Raw genomic sequence first — 9,627 nt, forward strand, 5'->3', positions numbered from 1 at the left:
ACTTTCCTCTTATTGAAAAGATTATTCATGAAATTTTGATGTTCCTTTGAGCGCAACGTGAACCCAGGATCTTCGGTATGGTATGCGGAACAATGCGTTTATTTAGTTTATTAGGTGGTGGCAATTTCATTCTAAAACCCATAATAAAATGTTAGTTTTGATTTATTCTCTCAAGACTTAATTCAGACCAAGTAAAATATAAACAGAAACATTAGCAATAATTAGATTATTGGCCCAATAAAAAAAAAAAAAATTATCAAAGAGTAAAACAAAATCTCCAAACTAATAAATTTATTATGCGAAAGTTCTAATATAGGGAAATATGACTTAGACTACACAAAAACTGATACACTTAGGTTAGGTTAGGTTAGGTTAGGTTAGGTTGGGTGGTAGCTTCCCTGATAGGGGAAGCTCACTTATATATAATAAACTAAACTAACGGTGACGTAGATACAACTACTTAGAGAATCGTTGGGTAGCAACGATAAAGTTCCGAATGATCCCGATCTCAACCTTGGATAGCTCCTCGGGAGATCCAATTGAGTCACGACGGAAATACTTTCGCCTAGTTCTGGCAAAAGCTGGGCAGTCAAACATAAAGTGATTTGGTGATTCTACCTCATCATCCTCCATACAGCTGCAGCAGGATAGAGTTTCCAATATATTGACACGTACCGCATGGATACCCATGGGACAGTGCCCTGTCAAAACCCCAATGACCATTGATAGGTGAGCCTTAGTGAACCCAATTATTTCAGCAGACCTCCTGCCATCCACTTTCGGCAAGAAAGATCTTAATACCCTGCAAGACGTAGTGTCCGCCCAACGTTTGCTGAGCTGACTCGAGGTCCAGAAATCCCTACAGCCATCTTCATCCGGTTCAGTTGTACCGATTCGGGCTAAGAGATCCGCTTGACAGTTACCCGGAATATCACTATGGCCCGGGACCCAGATAATCTTAATTGTAAAATAATTCGATGCAATCGCAAGTGAGGTCAGGAACTCCCAGACCACCTTCGATCGCACTGTAGTTGAGCTCAAGGCCTTTATAGCCGCTTGGCTATCAGAGTAAATGTTAGATTCCTTAACCGTAGTAGCGCTGAATAGCATTTCATCCACCGCATCCTTAATCGCAGCAACTTCCGCTTGGAATACACTGCAGTGATCAGCCAACTTAAACTTGCGGCTTACATTTAGCTCTTGACAAAAGACCCCCCCGCCAATTTTCCGTCCAACTTCGACCCATCCACATACCCTTAGGTACCATCTACCATGAAAATCCAAAAGCATATACATATCATAACTGTATTCAGGTATAAATATGTACGTCCCCCTTGCTGATATGGGCAAAACGAATAAATGGAAACATATCAGTCTGAAAGCGAAATTATCACCTTACATACAAAAACCCATTGATTATCTATCGCAAGTCTGAAGAGCAGAAAATTTAATTTTTATATAGTAATATATTTTTGTTGCTACAAAGCTTGCTTTTACATATACAAAGCACTCAAGAGAGCCAATAGAGGGCGAAAATCATGATGCCTTTAAAATACCCACTATTATTTGTGTAAAAAAAAAAAAAAACAAAGGAAAGGCAAAACTGAGTATTCTCGAAGAGTATGGCATACATATACAGGGTGTTGTGTTGCGAACCTTAAACAACTCAAAATATAAACTGGCGAAACACTTTATAAAATAGAGCAATAGGGCTGATTACATTCAACACGGTGTCTATAGACCACAACCACAATAAAGACAACCGTAGCCAAGCATTGGCTTCTTAATTACTTTAAAAGCGGCAGCTAACAATATAAAGTACAGCAAACAGTAGCGAAAAATTTAGAAAAAGATAATAATTATGTTTAAAAAACACTTAAAAGAATGATTTCAGTTTTTATTATCTGTTATTTACTTCTGTTTTGGTTTTATTGACAAAACAAAAAGGACGCCACTTCACTGTCGCTTCCCAAAAATAGTATTGTGACGAATATTAGCAACACTAAGGGATACTATCATCTCTAAGCAGCCACTTGTATGCACATACATAACAAATCAATCATTATGTCTACACATATGTACATACAAGCAGCGGAGAGATGCGCACAAACACATGCATATATCTGAGAGGTATTACTCACATATTCACGCGCATATGGCTGTACGAGAGGCTATAAACGTGCATCTGTAGTTTATAGCTAGTAAGTTTATAGCTGGTACCCAAGTAGAAAATTCTAGTAGTAGAAACGCCTAGAAGTATGCGTTTCTAGCAGAAGAAACGCCTAGAAGTACGAGACAGCACAGAGTATAAAAGGAGCGAACGCTGAGTATGCAGCAATCAGTTTTGATTTAAGCACGCTATTGGTTGCGAAGTATAAGTGTTATTGTGAAGTATTTTCCAAGTAGTATAATAAAGACCATTTTGCATTATTGAATATTGGAGTTATTTTATTCAACAGTTTAGCGATACGAACGTTAGCAGAAGGTGCAAATAAGAGGAATTTCACTAAATTCGTTACAGTGTTATATAGAGAAATAGCGCCACTCACAAGAACATGTGTAAAAATAATATGACAGATGTGGCGGCTACACCGCCGTCGTGAATGTGATCAGCCCTAATAGGTTAAGGAACACAATGAACGATCTACACTTTTAAAATATCTAGACATCAACACTTGTTTTGCAATAAATATAAAACATGTTTAAAAAAATGTTTAATTTAGTCTAATTTTAATAATTTTATATATATATATTGAGTGTGTGCTAGCTGATAGGGATGGTCTTCTAGATTTTTTGTTTACCAATCGAATGAGTCTAATTTCTTAAGCATACGAAGGCCTCATCAAAATGTTATAATTATAACGTACATGGTCGCAGTGATTGAACTAAAATAAAAATTGCTCTCATTTCTAAACTGTTTGAGCTAAAACACACCTTTTAGAGTTCCTTCATCATTAACAGTGTTGCCAGGTTAGCCTTTTCGAGGCTAGATTTAGCCTTTTATTTTTGCCTTTAGCATCGAAATTTTGGGTTTAGCTTCGTGACTTTTTTCTAGCCTTTTTTAATCCGAATGTATTTTTAATAATTTCTAAAATAAAATAATTTCAATAGTTCCTGTGAACACCTAATACCTAATAATATGAGTTCTCTACAAAAGATTAATTCTTTTTCTGCTGAAAATTCGTTGAAAGTTTCAGAGCCAGATGTATTTTCTTACTTTAAAAAAGAGAAGCATAGTTATTCTTCAAGTCAAATAGCATTAATAGAGCTGCAGTGGCGAAAACTTATAACTATACAATGGAAAAATGTACACTCCACCATGGAATTTTGGTCGGAATTCCGAGAACATAAAAATGCATTAAACGGACCACCTTTTTTAGAACTTGTCGAATTCATATTTAGTTTTTTTGGTATTACCACACAGTAACGCAGAGGTTGAAAGAATTTTTAGTGGTATGAAAATTCTGAAAACTAAATTAAGGAACAAACTAAAAATTAAAATGCCTAATGCGCTGCTTAATATTATACGCTCGTTAAAACGCTTATCTAAATGTTGTATTGATTTTGAAATTACCGATGATCTCATATCTATGGTAAATAGCCAAACTTTATACGCAGACTTAAGCTCTTCTGATTTTTCAGACGGGGAATATTTTATATAAATAATTAGTTTGTAATATTTTTTTTTGTGTATATACACATATGCAATCATTTAAAGTAATTCCATGTGCTAGTCAAGGAAAATGTGCCTGATATATTTTTAAACAAGAAGTTATGTTTAAGTTATGTTTATAAGTTTTTATTTACAAATGTGTAAACTAAAATATAAAAAAAAAAAATTTATGAATTAACCAAACAAATTTCTGGCGTTGTTTTTAGCTTTTTTTTCTAAATTTATCTTTTTCTAACCATTTTGTTTTTGCCAATCTAGCTTCTTTTTTTTCATCACCTGGCAACACTGATCATTAAACTAGACACTGCATAAAACCTTAAAGCTTGACAGTTTCTTAACAAAGCACCTTGTATACTATATATTCTCTCTATAGTGTGTTCTGCATTCACGCAATTGGCAAGCAAGCGCTGAATATAGCAACAGTTTTGTTGTTGATGCCGGCATAAAGAGTCAATCCCTTTTGTTAGCGGTAAATTGGAATTGAGTGTTACAAAAAGTTGGCAAAAGACAAAGGAAACAGTGCAGGGATCGTAAGTTTTGTGAATTTTTTTCCAGACCACTACATAAACGTGTTTATTTCATTCTTACTTTTTTTGAAGACGATTTAATGGGGTTGACCATCCTCAATGTGTACATTGCAGACAGTATCAATATAAAGCTTAACGATGACTTAATTCTAGCATGGGATTAAAGTTTGCAAAAACTGTAAATTGTTTTGTTTAATTTATAGATTTAAACATATGTTATCAGTTACTTGGTTCTTGTTTCATATTTATTGAATGGAAAATAACCGCCATGCTATTCCGCTGGCCAAAAAATCTAGCGACAGGGTCATTTGTGAATCATTGCTAGTCGTGAGACCATGTAGGACAAAAATAAATTTGTTGTCAAATTGCGCTTTGTAGCGCGAAAGGAAATACAATTTTTAAAGCAAATAAAATTCTTCAAATGCAATCAAATTTATTTGGGCAATGATCTAACATGATCAAGAAAAATAACGAACAATCTTTTTGATTTAAAACAAAAGACAAAATAAAATAGCTACCAAAATGACTGAACAACGAAGATTGAATTAACAGCAGCGAAGGGAAAAATAGCACAGGCAGGTTTTATCAACTTTCGTCAATAAAATTTTTATTTTTATAATTTCGATATTTTAAGAAAAAAGTTTTATTTACTTTGTAACTGAAACTGTGCAAACCAAGTACAATTTAAAGGTCTCTTAAAATTCGAAAAGATTTTGGAAAGTTTTTTTCCAAAGGGTGTTTTAAATTTTCTTTCATACAATGTGTATTTATTTTTATATGGAAGAACATCTTAAACACCCTTCGAAAAAAAACTATCAAAAATCAGGGCGTATGTTGTACTTTATCTAATTAAAATTGGGATAAGAAACATCATACTCAAAAAATATCACAGAAGCCCAAAAAAATTCAAATTTTTCTTTAAATTTTCTCGAATTTTTCCGAAAAGGTTTTCGAAATTAGTTAGCATAGTTTCTTAACTGAACAAAACCGAAAACTTAGAACCTGTCGGTTTTATTTAATTTAAATTAATACTGCAAAACATATAACCTTTTTTGAAAAATTATGTTACACATACACATATGTGATAGACCTGTGGGTGCAGCACACAACTGTCATACGTAGCACTTCAAACCCGTCTCCGGTTGACATCTTTTGTTTTTTTTAATTGTAAGTCTAAGCTGAGGGTGGAGCCGTGTGTAGAATTCCACGAAAGTGGGGAAAGCTTCTGACCGCCATTTACCTGGGAATGGTCAGAGCGATTCTTTTGCATGCGGTTGAAGCAGCTCACTACTGCCGGTCGCTTGCGGCCAAGTATCCTCTGGGTAGCCGCTAAACGGATCTTGAGCGAAGGCGACAACCTGCCTAGGCCACTCTGACATAATCGGTTTAAGGGCTAGCCGGCGGAGATCTCATCGACAGCGTCTGTACACCTCTAGGTGCGGCTGCAAGCGGGCATCTGTCTTGGAGCAAGCGGCTCGCTATAAAAACGTGCAAGTAATATTTTCACCCCCGCTGAGCGGGTTGTGCGCTGGGCTTGGGACCCGCCACATAAAACCATACTCCAATGAAATATAAAAACAAGCCTCGGATAAATACACTCTCTATTGATGACGACCATGGCAAGCGTTTGAAGGACATTGAATTGAGGGCATTCACCTGGAACGTCCGCTCCCTGAATGGGATTTGCGCAGATGCCCGGCTGGTTGATGTCCTCGTCAAAGCAAAATCTGACATTACCGCCATCCAAGAAATGCGTTGGACGAAGCAAGAAGGTCAAAAATTGTGACATCTATTGCTGGCGTTCTCGCCTGTGGACGAGCGTCTCGCCGCTATCCGAATAAAAGCAAAAGTTTTTAATATATCATTCATCTGCGCCCATGCGCAGAGGGGAAAGACGATGAGGTGAAAGACACTTTTTATGAACAATTAGAACGCACATACGAGCGCTGCCCACGCCATGATATAAAAGTCGTGCTTGGCGCCTTTAACGCCAGGGTGGGCAAAGAAAGTGTTCTTGGCCCTACAGTAGGAAAGTTCAGCCTACACAATAAAACTTCTCCTAACGGATTGAGGCTGATTGACTTTGCCGGTGCTCGAAACATGGTCATATCCAGCACGAGGTTCATGCATAAAAAGATACATCAAGCTACATGGCTGTCTCCTGATCGAAATACTCGCAATCAGATCCATCACGTTGTGATAGACGGACGGCATGCCTCCAGTGTTTTAGATGTGCGCACGATTCGAGGACCTAACATCGACTCAGACCATCATCTCGTTGCAGCCAAAATACGCACCCGTGTCAACGCGGCTAAAACCAAGGAACAAAAAACACAAGGAAAGCTAGACGTCGAAAAGCTTCAATCACAACCGACTGCCAATGATTTCGTAACCCGACTCTCACACCTGCTCTTTGAGAGTACAATTAATCCTGAAGGAATACAGGAGCAGTGGGGGCATATCTCCAAAGCACTTCATACTACCGCCGAGGAAAAAATTGGTTACCGGCGGCCACGAAAAAAACAACTGGTACGATGAAGAATGCCGCGTTGCAACCGAAAGAAAAGACGCTGCCTACAGGGCTACGTTAAAAGCGAGTGCGACAAGAGGAGTATGTGAACGCTATAATGAGTTGAAAAAGGAAGCGAGACGCCTTTTCAGGGAGCAAAAAGCAGAAGCAGAAAGGCGTGAGTGCGAGGAGCTTGAGCTGCTACCCACCAGGAATAACGCCCGAAAATTTTACCAAAAAATACGGCGACAGACGGCAGGTTTTAAGACCGGGGTATACTCCTGTAGGAACGAAAACGGCGACCTTGTTACTGATGTCCAGAGAGTGCTTAGATATTATGGAGGGAACACTTCTCTGCTTTTCTAAATGGAAGCAGCAATTCACCGCGCAGAGAGGATGAACCCGATCCCGCAATCGATGATGATGGAATATATGTCGCCCGCCCGATTATGACGAAGTTAGAATAGCAATAACCAGATTGAAAAACAACAAGGCCGTGGGCGCTGATGGATTGACTGCGGAGCTATTCAAGGACGGCGGCGAGGAGTTGGTAAGGCGCATGCAGCATCTTCTTAGCAAAATATGGGCGGACGAGTGCATGCCCGACGGTTGGAATCTAAGTGTTTTTTGCCCAGTCCACAAGAAGGGGGACACTGTAAAATGCACCAACTATCGTGGAATCAGCCTTCTTAATATTGCATATAAGGTCCTTTCAAGTGTATTGTGTGAAAGATTGAAGCCCACCGTGAACCGGCTGATTGGACCTTATCAGTGCGGCTTCAGACCTGGTAAATCTACCATCGACCAGATTTTCACAATGCGCCAAATCTTGGAAAAAACCCGTGAAAAGAGAATCGACACACATCACCACGAAAAGGAGCTGCCTATACGCCGCTATGTCTGAATTTGGTTTCCCCGCAAAACTTATACGGCTGTGAAAAATGACGTTGAGCAACACCATCAGCTCAGTCAGAATTGGGAAGAACCTACCGAGCCGTTCGAAACTAAACGAGGTTTCAGACAGGGTGACCCCCTATCGTGCGGTTTCTTTAATTTGATGCTGGAGAAAATTATACTAGCTGCAGAACTTAACCGCACTGGAACAATATAATATGAAAGCGTGCAATTACTGGCAGATGCTGATGACATTGATATCATCGGCCTAAACACCCGTGCTGTTAGTTCTGCTTACTCCAAACTGGAAAAAGAAGCGGTAAAGATGGGTTTGATGGTGAATGAGGACAAAACGAAGTACCTGCTGTCATCGAGCAAAGAGTCGGCGCATACGCGCCTTGGGAACCAGCATCAACGCTAGCAAGAACATCAGCACTGAAATCCAACGAAGAATCACTCTTGCCAATAAATGCTACTTTGGACTAGGTAGGCAATTGAAAAGTAAAGTCCTCTCTTGGCGAACGAATATCATACTCTACAAGTCACTTATCGTACCCGTCCTGGTATATGGGGCAGAAGCATGGACCATGACAACAGCAGATGAAGCGGCTTTGGGAGTGTTCGAGAGAAAAGTTCTTCGAAAGATTAATGGACCTCTACGCTTTGGCGATGGCGAGTACCGAAGAAGATTTAATGATGAGCTGTACGAGCTGCACGCAGACATCAACATAGTCCAGCGAATTAAAACGCAGCGGCTGCGCTGGCTAGGCCATGTTATGCGAATGAAAGATGATGCTCCGGCCAAGAGAGTGTTTCTATCGGAACCCGCATATGGAAGCAGAGGTAGAGGGCAGCCCCCGCTCCGTTGGAAGGACCAGGTGGAAAACGACTTAAACTCCCTTGGTGTGACAAATTGGCGCCGGTTGGCGGAGCGAAGGAGCAACTGGCGCGCCTTGTTGGACGGCCATAACCGGTTAGACGGTTAAGCGCCAATGAAGTAAGTAAGTAAGTCTAAACTGAAACCCAGACGGCACAGTAATTTTAGAAGAACCAAAATTGTTGAATTTTTATTAAATTGGGTTTGGTCATATACTTATGTAGTTCAAAAAGCTAAACCGTTCAAGATTTTGGGCCAGAATATATTTTTTAGTGATGTTTATAAATGGAGATTTTAGAGCGAAATATAAGACACAAACAACTGAGTTCTTTCTTGTTATCCTACGCGTTGTGATGTTTTTTCATGTCTTCATCAGGGAGTCTGATTTATTAATTCTCATTAAAATATTAAAATGAGAAAAACTTAAGCTTATTATTTTTCTCCTACTTTCTTCGATGTTTCCTTAGATCTTCATAAGATGGTTTGATTTATTTTAAAGCAAATAAATAAGTAGCAGAATTCTAGCTGGTAATGTAACAAAAACATCGACTTCCTGATTAAGATGTAAGAAAAATATCGAAACGCGTCGCAAACTATTTGTTTCGCAAATAAAAAAAGAAACTTCAGACCGTAAAATAATAGTTTCCTAAGTTGCTGGGATTTTATTCTTAATATATTTTTATTATTATTTTTTTGCAATACATCACTTAATGCGCGAAAGATTGCGCTATTTCGGTTCTCGACTCAAAACCGATCTATCACATATTCCGTTAGATTTCCTCCATAAAGTTAATTTGGAATTGAAGTTACTGAAATTTTGTAACCAAAGAAGTCGATAAAATTTCGTAGTAATCAAAGATTTCTATTGAAATTTTCGGATTTGGCAAGCTTCTATGGAAATGTTGAAAGCCATGACACTATTCCCTTTTACACCATACAATTCTTGAATTGGAGTATGCCGTGACATTGGCGAGATGGTGGGAAGAGAGGTACAACACCATCCGCATCGCGAATTTTTTTTTTAATTTTTTCTTGATATCTCTTACTCTCTGCTTGTATGCTGTTTTTTGTTTCACACTTGCTTTCAAAAAAAATGGATAAAAGTAAACGGCAATATAAAGCACAAAAAGGAACGCAAACGAGACTA

At 38.6% G+C, this 9,627-nt stretch overlaps 1 protein-coding gene across 3 annotated transcripts in view; it reads right to left on the bottom strand.

Annotated features, from left to right (window-relative positions):
* Nucleotides 1-9,627, bottom strand: part of Pde1c (Phosphodiesterase 1c) — a 704,757-nt gene that overhangs the window by 468,679 nt on the left and 226,451 nt on the right. The gene's annotated exons all lie outside the window — the stretch shown is intronic.

The sequence above is a fragment of the Eurosta solidaginis genome, chromosome 2, assembly GCF_040869045.1.
Source record: "Eurosta solidaginis isolate ZX-2024a chromosome 2, ASM4086904v1, whole genome shotgun sequence".
Lineage (NCBI taxonomy): Eukaryota > Metazoa > Arthropoda > Insecta > Diptera > Tephritidae > Eurosta > Eurosta solidaginis.